The 14,052-nt window shown below is 42.4% G+C and overlaps 1 protein-coding gene across 1 annotated transcript in view; it reads right to left on the bottom strand.

Moving 5' to 3' along the window:
• Positions 1–4,735, bottom strand: part of Pcgf5 (polycomb group ring finger 5) — a 124,086-nt gene extending 119,351 nt beyond the window's left edge. Inside the window, exon 1 of the mRNA XM_076834549.1 lies at positions 4,550–4,735. The gene's annotated coding sequence lies outside the window, so the exon portion shown is untranslated. The remainder of the gene's footprint in view (positions 1–4,549) is intronic.
• Between the last annotated feature and the right edge of the window lie 9,317 nt (positions 4,736–14,052).

The following is a 14,052-nucleotide window of genomic DNA, read 5'->3' as shown; positions in this document are numbered from 1 at the left end:
CTTCCCATGCCGCCTTCTCTCCCATTAAACTGCTTCCATGCTCCTCAATCTCCATCATAACCACTTTCTTCTCCATTCCTGCATAAACTCCTATATTCTTTGCTTCAAATCTTAATAAAGGCTGGTTTCCAAATTTCTGCCAGTTGATGTCCGACCAATTCTTTAAGGCCTTGCTCAAAATTCCCTAATTCTTTCCCCAAATTTTTTCCTAGTAATAGATTTTTTTTCCTTCTCTGAAAAGCATTTTCTTTGTGCCTCTATCATAGTTCTTCCTTGTAACACAGGCTCTCATTACCTGTCTTACCCTCTATATGACTGTTGAGCTTCTCAAAGGAAAGATTCCATGTCTGATAAACCCATGTCCTCCTTGTACTGCCTGACCTATAGTAAGCTGAATAAGAGAACATTCAACTTACATTTGTATCCTTCTTACAGCGTGCAAAATAATAAATTATACTTCATTTCATCAAAGTTAATTAAAGCAAATTCTTAGGCCTAGAAACTAACTCTTGTTAGATCAAGAGTATAGAAATCATTTTACTTAAACTAAAATCACTGAATTGTATATTTTAATTGGTTCCCCAAATCATAAAGTGTCGGATAAGACATTAGAGATCCTTCCCCCATCCCAATCTCCAATTCTATAGTTGAGGAATTTGAAGAATTAGAGATTATGCTGATCCCCATAGTCATACAAATCAATAGTTGTAACTATAGCACTTATACTTATCAAGGGCCTCATACATAGCAAGCAGGCTCTTTATACATTATGCCAGTCTCACCACAATCCTTCAAGGTAAAGGGCACCCTACCACCACCACATAAACATGCTTTAGAGATGAGAGAATTTCCCATGACATTACGTAGCTTGCTGTATAGAACACTGCTTGTTAGAAGCAGAGCTGAGTTTCAGCCCCAACTGGTTGGCTGGAAAGACTTGGCTTTTCTACTGAATACTGTGGCAGATACAAGCCCTACTTGACTTCTGTCTCCTACTGTTTCTCCAGTGAATATGCCAACTAAGTGATCTGAATACTTATTAAGTTTTAAGTCATTAAAAAAATCTTGGGAGCATGAAAATTTAGCAATTAATCAGTAGTTTTACTGATTTTAAAGTTATTTACTGCTAACATTTTCTCATTCTCTCTCTTGCTCTGTTTTTTTAAAAAAAACAAAAACCAAATTAACTTATTTGTTAATTATTTTTGTGGTGCTGGGGGTCGAACCCAGGGCCTCATGCTTGTCAGACAAGACCTCTACCATTGAGCAATATTCCCAGCTCTACCCTGTTGTAGGTTGACTCCCAAGCCCCTTTCTTGGGTGCTGGGGAAATCAAACCTAGGGCTTTGATTTCCTTGATTACTTGCTAGATGAGTGCTCTACATTCTTTAGCCCCCAACATTCTCATTTTATATTATCAGAAACCATCTTCAATCTAGAAAACAAATTTGTTTTCCTGCTTTTCCCTTCTTTAATACATTTTCAACCTAAAAATTCATTTATTCCAACCACATTCAACAAGTTTCATTCAGCACCTAGATGTTCAGGGACACTGGAGGGTACAAAGCTGGAAAACACATACTTTTGCTGCCTGAAACTACTGACAGGAGGACCCCCACTGCCCCATGGGCGCTCTGGCTAATTCAGGGACTTCCAACAATGTAAGGCCTAGAATATGAGTCAGGACTCAGTTCTAATCCCAGACTGCATCTTGGGCAAGTCATCTCACTGTGCCTTAATTTCCTCAGTAAACAGATTGTTAAAAAGGAAAGAACTATGTCAAATAATTTCAAGGTCTCTTTTAGCTCTAAAATTTGATCTTCTTTGAGATCACTCTTGAGATTAAGCTTCTAAAAGTGATCACAGTTACTGTTATGAAAAGTGCACACTCTTCTTTAACTTTGGAGTACTAAATTATAAAAAGTATTGCTACGAGATTAAAACTGATTAGTATGCATCCAAAGTTTATTATTTATAACATAAAGTTTATCAAAGTTAATCATCTAGAAGAGTATCCAAAAATCCTTCTTTAATCACATTCCTGACTAATCTTTAATTCTTTACAATTCATTTAAGATGTTTACATTATAATTGTATTTTTTACACTGTAATTTTAAGCAACTATTATGCACTCATCTATGGAGTTACTGACATTGACCACAACAATAAATTTGAATTAAGGCCTTTGTAGAATAAATCTTGTATTCATTTAGTCCAATTAATACTTCACGTCTACTATAGACCTTCCCATACTACAGCTAAGTTTGAAGACGGTTTACAAATAGTGCGGAGGAAGGAATATGGAATATCAGTATTTGAAATGAGTGGGAACATACAGGAATGTGAGAATTTTACTTTGCAGATTCCGCTTCGGTGTTTTGCACTACTTTTTCAAGTAGCACAGATAATATTTTTAATCATCCACTAACCTACACAGTAATGCACTTTTTCTTGACAACGATCCAAATGCCTTCTTCCTTCATACCAAGGTTAGGATGCTTAAAGCCATCTTGCGCTGTAAGTTAACAGCATAGAAGGCAGAAATCAATCAAAATTAGAAGTCAAAAGAGACTTCTCATAAAAGGCATTCCATTCAAACTGTCAAAGATAGCCCTACCAAGAAACCGGGAAAAGAGTTAATCTCTTCACTCTTCAAAAAATTCCAAGTGCCTAATATATACCAGGCACTGTTCTAGATGCTAGGGTTATAGGCAGTGAACAAATGAAATCCCCTACCACAGTGGAGCTTACATTTCTGTAAGAAGAGATAGGACCTAAAAAATACCTAAACAATATATCGAACAACAATTAAATGCTATGAAGGAAATCAAATAGAACAGCATAGGGAGGTTGAAGTGGAAAGGGTCAAGAGGTTAGTAGAGTAATGGAGAGGGCCCGGGCGGATAGCCACTATTTGAGAGGAGCCTAATATGATGACAAAACTTTATTCATCCTACAAGTGTGGAGTGGGATGGGAATGAGTCTAGTTAATGTTTAAGGGTGTTCACAGTGGGAAAAAAAAAATCTGTTTATGAATGGTAAACTAGGTGTTGTTTAGAATTTGGCCTTTAAAACAAACAAACAAAAAGCCCAAAATGTAATCTTTCAGACCATCCACTTAAGGAGTCACTTATTTTTTAAAGATACACTTACTTTTTATATTTGCTAATTACTGAATAGCTGCTTTAGTAGATGAAATTATTAGAAAGATTCCTTCAGAGTCCGATTCCTCCCTCACTTGACACCATCCAAATTCTGAATGAGATAGTACCAAGCTCTGCAGCGAATCCGCTCTCCTCCACCGGTTCATTAAAGCAGCCAGGTAGAATTTTGTCACCCATCCAAAAATGCGAAACAAGCCTGGGGGAAGATGGGGAACCTGACACCCTCAAAGTTATCATGGAAGGGAGGGAAACCCGTCGCCCTTTTGCACTATCTCTCCTCGGCCCCTCCAGGCGTCATCACTGCAGAAGGGCCGCTCTCCCTGGGTCTGAGGCACACGGCGAGTACGCGCGCGTGTGTGTACCCCGCATGAATCATCCAAGCCGGGTCCGCGGGGCGATGATTCATTCACCGCCCCGGAGCTCACTGCCACACGTTCCGGGCGTACTATGACGGCCGCACACGCAGCTTCCTTAATATTAAACAAATGTTTCAAAGTACAAACGCCTGGAGCCAGAAACGTGTAGACCCGGGGGAGGGGGCGGAGAGGAAACAGCACATTTCGGCCGCGGCCCAAGTGTTCCTGGGGCTGGGAGGGGAGTGGCGGGCACGGTTGTTCCCCTACCCCACCCTGACACGCGCGCGGGCGGCGCCCGCAGGGGGCGCGGAGGGCGCACAGGTGGGTCCCCGCCCGGCCCAGCCTCTGGCCGCTCCCTGCCACTCGCGGAAGGCCAGAGCGTCCTCGCCGACGCGCCTCCCGCTCGCCCCTTTCCTCTCCGTGACATCTTATATAATAACCCAAGCTAATCAAAACGGAAGCGACGCGCGCTACCCGGGCCCGTCTCCCGGCCGGGAGGAGATGCTCGCACCCTGAGCCAGCGGCCCCCGAACTAGGCGCCTGGACGCACGGCTCCGGGGCGGGGGAAGGGCCGAGCGCCGACTCGGCTAGTCCCTCTAAGGCGAAGGCGCTACTGTTGCCGGTCCCCATCAGGAAGCTGCGAGCGTCACAAACTGCGTCAGCTTCTTCAAACACATTTCATGGTCTCCCTCCAGCCCGGGAGCCGCTGCTTCTGTGACGGGGCCGCTGCCGGGGCTGGCAGGCGCCCCTCTGGGGAGGAGAAAGTTCCTCCGGGCCCTCCCCTAGCCGGCACAGCGCCGGGCCCGCCGCGCAGCCCCTCTCCATGCGCCGCCCGCCCCGCCGCGCAGCCCGCACCAATGTCAGGTTAGGCAACTTGTGACCCTCGGCGCCGAGCGGCCCCCTCCCGCCCGCCAGGCTCGCTTGGCGCCGGGGGCCTTCCCCTAGCCCAGCGGAAAACAGCCACGCCAGAAACTTCCCCGGGCTGTGCCGGGCGGGGAAGTCGCCTTGGTCTCTGCGCATCGCCCTTACCTTGCTCTCGAGAGGCCACGATCCGGGCGGGCCGCGCGGGGCGCCTGGTGCGTGAGCGCGCGCGCGCGTGGGGCGGTAGGTGAGGGAGCCCGCGCCGACGGGGGCGGGGCGGGGCAGCGGGGGTGCGAGCGGCGCGGGGCGGGGGGCTGGGCAGCCCGGCGGGCGGGCGCGAGGAGAGCGGAGCTCGCTGTGGCGGCGGTAGCGGCAGCGGCGGTGGCGGGCGCTGGGCGAGCGCGCCAAGGGGGCGGAGGAGTTGCCGTGGGTTTGTTTACGCATTGCTGCCCGGCTCGGGGCACAGCCCGCACTCCCTGATTGGACACAAACTGGGGCACAGCCTCTCGCCGCCGCCCGCCAGGCCTCCTCAAGCCGCCGCCGCACAGCTCCCGGAGCGCCTGCCCTGCACGGCCCACGACAGTGCCCGGGCCTGGAGGGGACGAGCGCGGCGGCTGTCCAGGACGGGCTTGGAGCCAAGCGTTCGCCCCGGGCTTGCAATCGCCCACCTGTAGTGGACCGACCTTGGCAAGGAGAAACTCGAAACTTCCTAGGCTAGAGACTTCTTATCATCCAGCAGCAGAAGTCCCCCCACACCCAACACACACACCCCACAACCTCATCCCACACACACAGACGGAGGGAGCTTGCCCTTGAATGGATAGAAAAGCTTCCCTAATGGGAATATGCTCCTTTGGCGAGGATCACTTCGAGGCTTCCTGTTTAACCTGCCCTCCGGGTACTAGAAGTACCTTCCCCTGCCTCAGGCTTCTCTACTTCTAATCTGCCCTTTGCACTGCATTCAACGTTGCCCTCCCAGAAGTGACCTTGCCACTCTGATGCTCAAGATCCTCTGATGACACCCTGTCATGGCCTCAAGCTTCAATGCATTAAACTCCGAGTCCCCCACAAGCGGGTCTCCATGTTTAGATCTCCTCTACACTACCCAACCATCATCCTAAAGCCCCTGTTTACAGACAGAACCTCAGATGCCTATCTCTTTACACTCTTATTTGGAGGCTGCTCTGTTCTCTGCCTGAAAACTCCGTTTTCCTCCACCTGTCAAAAATCCTCCTAGATTCTTCTGACTGTGGTTGGCATCATTCTGACTTGGGAGTCAGTCTTGTGCCTAGGCTGTAGCCCCACTAGTCTGTGGATTCCTTAAGAGGAGCCTGGTTTCAACAGGGTGTTGGTGATGGGAGAAATGAAAGAATAATACCCTGTAGTCTTTCAATGTCTGCAGTGCTGCTGGGACTGGAAAAATTGAAGTCTGTATCACAAACTTCATCTTGCCAAAAACAAATGCTTCCCAAAACCGAACACACCCTCCGTTTTCCCTGTGTCTCTGTATTTACTTCCCACCACTATGTACCCCTATACTCATAGTGGGCACTTAACCCTTGGAGGAATAAAACTGAATTTTACAGAGCCGTTCCTTAAGCCAAAGCTCACAGTGATCAAAGTGAATAAAGTACATCATGGAGGAATAGTCAGGAACAGACATGAATGCAGTCATTTTACAGATATTTACTTGGGCTGGGAGCCCCCAGTACCGATAGCTGGTGTAGATTTGTCCCTGTCTGATCAAACACTTCTTCTAATCTGTCCTCTGGATGGACCCAAACCCTATTGGACTCTTGGGATGGCTGGATTCCTTTCTCTCTATATATGTGCTGCTTTATGGTCCCATTGGGAAAGTGTCTTTGAACTTGAGGTGAATCCAAATGAAAGCAAAGTTTTCTTTCCCAGATAATTCAATAGTGATATTTCAGTGTGGCCAATTAGTTACAAAAGTATTGAAAGAACTGGAGTGCAACCAGAAGAGGTTGAGGCAGTGTTGAGATTAGCAACTGCTGGAAGCATCTCTTCCCCTAGGGCTTGAGGGACTGAAAGAGAAGGTTGCCAGAACCATGAACGGCATTGTGAACCAAAGCCATGAAGGAAGTGCAGCAACCGCTGGGGACCCCTTCTGGAGCAGGGTGCTGGGGAGAAATTCCTTGGCTACCCCTTTTCTCCCACCCTTCAGAGCCGCCCAGTGGTAGAAAGCAGGACAAGCCAGCAGACTACATGACAGAGCGTGGTGATGGTATTCCCACAGTATAAGCCAGAGAAGGAAAAGCAGAATGGACCTGAGAGCACATTAACAAGTGACTGGTGCCCTGAGCTTGGGTGCAGCACCTCGTTGCCTCTGGGATTTCTCCTCCAGGTCAGAATCTGCAGTACAACCAAAGGTTTTCTTCCCACGTTTCTTTCGTCCCTTTCTCTTTGACTTTTGGCTTCCATTCTCCTCCCATCCTTCTCTACCATGACTTCCTGACGTTCCTTTTGCTCTCTCTTCTCTGTCTATGGCTCTCATTTTCTTCTTTGTGTTCCCATCTATTTCCTCCTGACATCTCTTTCCCCCACTGAGTCTCTTCTCACCTCTGCTTGTCATAGCCCTCCCTGGGCAGGATTCAGCCTTCTTCAGCATGAAAGAGGTGCCTGGGTTTCTTAATAGGTAATACAATTGTAAGCTACCATGACATTGCTCTTCTAGATACTATGTTATATATTTTACATACATTATCTCACATTTAATCTTCATCTCCTACCTATTAGTTGGGCATTGGCTGAAGACAATTTGTGGCTTTTCTATTGCCTGTCACAGAGAAGGCTTTGTGCAGGTCACCCACAACATTGCTGACAGTTCTGTTATGGTTCATAATTGTGTTTCCTTATACCCTTTCTTCTAAGCCTATACCTTTTCCCTTCACTAGCACAGATATTTCCTCCCCAAATCTCAACCCATGACAGTCTAACCCATTCCCACTCAAAATCTCCAAAGATTGAGAATGGCTACTGGGAAGAGGTAGCATTTCAGCTAACTTTTGAGGAAAAGATAGAATTTGAAAAGCTATCTATTAAGGAAGGGCATTCTTGGTGGGACAGAAAAGAATATGGTCCAACTTGACTGAAATCCAAAGGAAGGCTAGGATAACTAGATCGTCTTTTGGAAATTTGTCTTTAATCTCAGTTCTTTGAGATAGCCTACTCAGAAATACAGATTAACTATGAATACAGTAAATACAGATATAATTCATATAATTAGAACCATGTTTAAGTCATAAGGAAATCTCAACATTGTCTAGCCTAACATGTCCATTTATTTTTATAATATAAATGGTAGCCCTCTTTATTTCTTTTCTTATTTATTTTGGGGGTCCAATCTAGGACCTTTCCTATGTGAAATTTGCACTCTACCACTGAGCTACACTGATAGCTTGAAGTGTTTATCTATTTATTTATTTTCTTCCTTTTTTTTTTCAGTACTTGGGATTGAACTGAGGGATACTTTACCAAAAAGCTACACCCCAAGCCCTTTTTAATTTTGAGATAGGGTCTTGTCCAGTTGCTGAGGCTGGTCTCGAACTTACAATCCTCCTGCCTCACCATCCCTGGAATGACAAGATGTACTACTGTGCTTCAGTGTCTGTTTTAAGTGAAGAATCTGAGCCCTAAAATACTTGGGTACGTGGAAATCCAGGTGATTAAAATTTGATATTAGAGTTTGACTACCCCTTTTCAAATTTCTACTTTGAAAAATGGTAGGTTATAGGATCTTGAACTTATCTCTGATTAAGTTTTCTCATCTATATAGTAGATGAAATGGTGTAATCTCTGCCTCAGTGGGTTGTCCTAGGAATTCTGTTACATGTGAAAATATTGCTTTAATCAATTTGAATTGCTATTACAGACTATCATAGACTGAGTGGCTTAAGCAACATACATTTACTTCTACAGTTCTGGAAACTGGAAATCTGTTGTCAGAGTGCCAGCATAGTCAAAGTTCTGTTAAGAGCACTCTTTCTTTTCCAGAGTACGTACTGCCAACTTCTTGAATCCTCACAATGGAAAGACAGTGAGAGCTCTCTGGGATCTCTTTATAAGGGCAATAATCCCATTCATGAGGATCCAACCCTCATGATATAATCCCCTCTGAAAGGCCCCACTTCCTAAAATCATCAAGATCTCAACTGATAAAGTTTGGGGGTTCATGGATATTCATTCTATTATCTATTAACATGAAGCACAATGCTTGGTATATAGTCAGTACTCAATAAGGACAAGCAAATGTTATTATGATTTCCTGTGGTTCCCCCAATTTTAAGCCCAATATTTTCTGCATTGCATGATGTTATATCTTATGGTGCTTGTTTAATGCCATTTGTGAAAATATGGAGCCTCTGTGGTTTATTGTTGAAAGAGGTTCTCCTTTATCTTTGTAGTTCCAATTCCTTTATAATTCTTCTTACTCTTGCCAGCCCTGGTTCCCCCATCAGTCTTAGCAATCCTGCCATACAGTAAAGTTCCAGAGGGCTGAGGAGCATGAAAATTAGCCATGGACTTGTATTTCATAGTCAACCATATAGTTTATAAGATCTGATACAAAATCTTACTAATTTAAATTTCAAAGGACCCAAAACTCATTGTATTAAAGAGATTTGGATGATCTGCCCACAGAGTATCAAATCTACCTGCCTAAATTTTAATAGGTTCTTATAGGGACCGAGAAAAAGGTTTTCCTTAAATTTAGGGTTTCTAATTACTTAACAAAATAATTGTTCTCATCCAGATCACTATGGGTTAGGACCATGTACTAATAATATCACAAGTTAACATACCTAGAACATTGTGGTTTGTGGAAATTAGATGTACCCAAGATCTCATAGCAATGGATGAAAACAATCTTCTTTTTCCCTCCGCCTTTCCTTTGTTAGTTGCTGGGCCCACTTTTCAAAACTCTCTCTGTCGCATGATCTTTATGCAGCCCACTTTCTTTGGACTGTAAGCATCTTGAGGCAATGAACCACACTTGACCTTTTGCCTTTAGAACTGTGCTCCATATCTGGAATGAGACAGGTGGCCCCACATGTTGAACTGATTTGAGCAATACCACACATACCAAAGGAATCCCTTTCTCCTGCCCTTCCATATATTGGTCTCTGTAGCAAGTTGTCATCCTGCTACACTAATTCACTGGAAAGCATGACAACAGCTGAATGTGAAATAAATGTGCATTTTACAACATAAAGTGCATTTGAAGAGGTTTATTTTAATGGTGTAAATCTAAGCAGTATTTTAAGAAGGCCAGGAAGACATTTTTTTGAGCAGCTGGACTTTTCCAACACCTTCGTGTCACACTACACAAACCGAAGCTTATCTTCTACAAATAAAGGCTATTTGACTTTCAGTGTTACACATTTTACTTTAGATTTCTTAATTTATAGACAGCATTGGTTCTACATGTGGCTGAATTAATATCCTAAGTAATTTCTTAAAATGTATTATTTTCTTTAGTTTTTAAAAAAGTCAATAATTTCCTCATTTTTCTCTTTTACATCAAAGCTAGGATTTTAATACTTTGATTACTCCATGTCCCCCCCTCCCAATACTGGGGAGTTGAGCTCAGGGCTAACACTGAGCTACATTCTCAGCCCACTCAATGCCTCTTCAATCCCTGAAATTTACCTTGTACATTCACTACTTCCTTCATATGCTTTTTCTAGGAAGTTGAAAGGAATCTAAAGGGTTAATTTTAGATCAGCTCTTCATTTTGCAAAAGAAGAAACTGAGGCACAGAAATGTTAGTGGCAGACCCTTGAGTTCCCAAAGCACCCATCCCATGCCCCATCTATGTGTATTTAAAACGTGCCTAGTGGTGAACCCATCATTGCCAGACTTCCCTATTTCTGCCATTAGTCCATCGGACCCTTTTGGACTAAAATGAGTAATCCTTGACTCCTCCATATCTTTAGGCCTCCACTTCTACTTTGGTTTGTCTCTCTCTTATCTTTTTTAGTCTGAACTGGCCCATAATTGAGGGCATTTTCACTTGACAGCTCTGTTGCTAGAATAGGTTGCTAAGGCTTCCACTGTTTCCAACCTCTTCTTCTTAGAATAAGAGGAAGACCCAACCATCTTTTCTTTTTTTACTGGATATTGATCATAGGGGCACTCAACCACTGAGCACATCCCCACTCCTATTTTGCATTTTATTTAGAGACAGGGTCTCACTGAGTTGCTTAGCACCTTGACATCACTGAATTCATGGAACATCTGGAAAGTAAGTTCCAAACCAGCAATAAAGCATTATGTTTTATTTTTAGCATCATCAAAGGGCTTAAGACAGTTAAATCAGATCAGCTGACGATCATGGTGCAAGATATGCCCTAAGGGAAAGAAATGATATACTATAGTAGAAACCAAAAAATTATTTGCAGGAAACCACTGGGGAGATCTCCTTTCCTAAATTGTCTCAGCCTCCTGAGCCATCCAGAACCAACTTGATATAACTCAAATTTTTAGTTATAACAACATATATGCCATCTTGCCATATACAAACAAATTCAACATACATTTAGACCATCAATAAAATATGAGTTTATTATTGTCAAGTCATTCCAATTCTGAAAAATATACTAACTATGTGATCTTGGTACATCTAACTTCCACGAACCACAATGTTTTAGGTATGTTAACTTGTGATATTATTAGTACATGGTCCTAACCCATAGTTATTTGAGGATTAAATGAGATAATAAATGTAAAGCACTTAATAATAACAGTTGTGATAGACAGCTGATAGTATTTGTTGAAGCCCTACCATGACCATTATTTTGAGCTCTTTAAATGAATTCCCTCATATTAACTCTATAACATAGATACCATTATTATTCTTAGATGAGAAAACTCAGGCCCAGAGGAATTAAGAAACTTTTTCAAGGTTAACCAGGTAAGTGGCTGAACAAGGATTCAAAACTGGACAAAACTGCTCACCACAGTTTGATATCCAGAACTTCATAAATGACAGTTATTTTATTGTTGTTATATATTATGATTGTTACTTCATTCAATTGAGGGGAAAAAAAACCCTTTCCTCTACTTTCATTTCAGATTTCTTTCTGAAATTGAGTCTTAGCACTACTTTAGGAAGAGATGGATAATTCTTTATAATCAAATGTGCTAGGTATTGCTTGTTTCTGCTTCCCAAAGAGAGGCAGGAGAGGTTTTGTACTGCCTGAGCCCTGAAATCACCCTGACCCTCCTCATACCACTCTGCCTTCCTTAATATTCTCAATAAAATGGAAATCATTCAGGAGATCTCTTATCAAGGCATAGCTCATAGTGACCAGCCAAAATTTTTTCTGATTATCCTTTACAGTTCCTCTAGGGCTTTCTCATGGAGAGGACCAGAAAATTTTTTGTTTAGCTCTGTTTATTCTTCTATCTCAGACATTTCTGCCTCAGAAGACAATTTAGAAAAGGGAATCTCCCCAGTGGTTCCCTGCAAATAATAATTCTTTCGTTTCTACTATAGTATTTCATTTCTTTCCTTTAGGACATATTTTGTACCACGATCATCAAATGGTCTGATTTAACTGTCTTAAGCCCTTTGATGCTACTCAAAAACAAACAAACAAACAAACAAACAAAAAAAAAAAAAACATAATGCTCGATTGCTGGTTTGGAACTCACTTTCCAGGTTTTCCATGAATTCTTCTTTGGCCCATTATATTTCTGCAACTTATGTGATACACCACCGCGCCTTCTCTGCTCTCTTGCTACCCTCAAGTGTGTGTGTGTTTCCCCCTGAGCATCTGTTTATGTTTGAACATCTGGTATTTTTGATTCATAGCAAAAGTTGACCTTGGCCTTCTAATAATGAGATTTTTATAGATGCTAGAATCGTAAAATGTTAAAGCCGGAAGGACTTTTGTAGATAACAGAGGCCAACAGATTCCTTTTACAGTGAGGAACCAAGACCCAGAGAAACCAAGTATCAAAAGCAAATCTACACAGACCATGGCGGGAGGAAGCTAGAACCAGCTCCAAGACTTCTGCTTCATTTGTTTCTTATGAGTTGAATTTGGATATCTGGAAATGAAAAAATGAGAAATTCACAAGGATCATCCCCAGATGATCATCTTTATATTAGTGGGTTTTTAAATACATTTCCAGGAGGCACAGAGAATAGTATTTCCATGACTGAAAAAAAACTCAGGCATAATAAGACAAGAGGTACAGAGCTGGGACAGTATCCTTAGTGGATCACCTTTCTTCCCCTGTGGTATTTTGTACAGCGCTGGTGCACAGTAAATTCTCAACAATATTGATGACAACAATGGTTAGTGATGAACCAGTTCCATATTTCTCTGCTTTCAGTCCTTTCCTACCATTTTATTCTCCATAGTGCCCACTATTTCTGGATTTCAAGCCTTCTGGATGCCTGTCTCATCTACCTAGTTTAGAGTTTTGTTGTTGTTGTTGTTGTTTTTAAATGAGAGCGTTAGCTGCATATTCAGTATCTGCCTTCCATAATAGATGGTGGTGACTTCAAACGATTGTAAATCTATCCCCAAGCATTTGCACATACTTTGATGCCTTTCTAAATTTGAGAAAGTAGGTTTCTAAAGTTTTACCAGTTACTACACAAAAGAAGCATTTTCTGGTCAGATAGTTTGGGAGAATACTGGATAAAACAAAATTAAACAGTTTAGAGTTGGTTTTGTTCTTAAGGAATTCTCAGGTATTTAAAACACTAATGTAAATCCTGAATTTCTAAGGGCGATGTTATGGTTCAGATATGAGTTGTCCCCTCCAAATGTTCATGGTAGACAATTCAGGAATGTTCAGAGGTTAAATGATCAGATTATGAGAACAGTCACCTAATCAGTGGATTGGCCCACTTGATGGTATAATAATTTGATTGAATGGATTAACTGGGTGGTAACTGTAGGAAGGTGGAGCAGGAGGAGAGGAAATAGGTCACTGAGAACCTTTTGTCCGTGTTGCCTGTCTCTGCTTCCTGGCTGCCACGAGCTGAGCAGTTTTCCTCTGGCACACGCTTCCACCATGATGTTCTGCCTCACCTTGGGCCCAGAGTAAGAGAGTTGGTTGACCACAGACTGAACATTTAAAAATTTTGCCCAAAATAAATTTTTCCTTCTCTAGGTTATTCTTATCAGGTATAGTGGTCACAGCAACAAAAAGCTGACTAACACTTTTGGGGAGGGTGGAGGGTCATAAAATATATAGAACTTTTGAAACATATTTGATCCTAAAATCACTTATTGACTGAAACTCTAGTATAACATGGAACAAACTTTGGGAAATGTTAAATATTCTATGAGTTTCAATTAAACACAGTAGATATCCCATTTGTTCTAAAATATTTTTAAACAATAATATGCCTTTCCCTAAGGTTTGTTTCCTTCTGTATAATGTATCTCTTCCTTTTATTTATTATTTCAGAACTTAGGTGCTGTTGTTTCTCATCCTGAATTTCTGCAGACAGAAATCATAGATTGTTTAAGTCTGACCTCATATGTGAGCTGCTCAATTCCCATAATCATTTTGGCTCTTCAGTTCTAATCACATAGTTTTCAAAGTGCAGAGTTAAAAAAAAAAAAAAGTTAATTAACTATTAGCAATGAAAACTAGCATTTATTGAGTGTATCTTGTGGACCATACAT

This window comes from Callospermophilus lateralis, chromosome 15, assembly GCF_048772815.1.
Source record: "Callospermophilus lateralis isolate mCalLat2 chromosome 15, mCalLat2.hap1, whole genome shotgun sequence".
Taxonomy (NCBI): domain Eukaryota; kingdom Metazoa; phylum Chordata; class Mammalia; order Rodentia; family Sciuridae; genus Callospermophilus; species Callospermophilus lateralis.
Note: the sequence above shows the minus strand (reverse complement) of the source record. Positions and strands in the feature narration are given on the sequence as shown.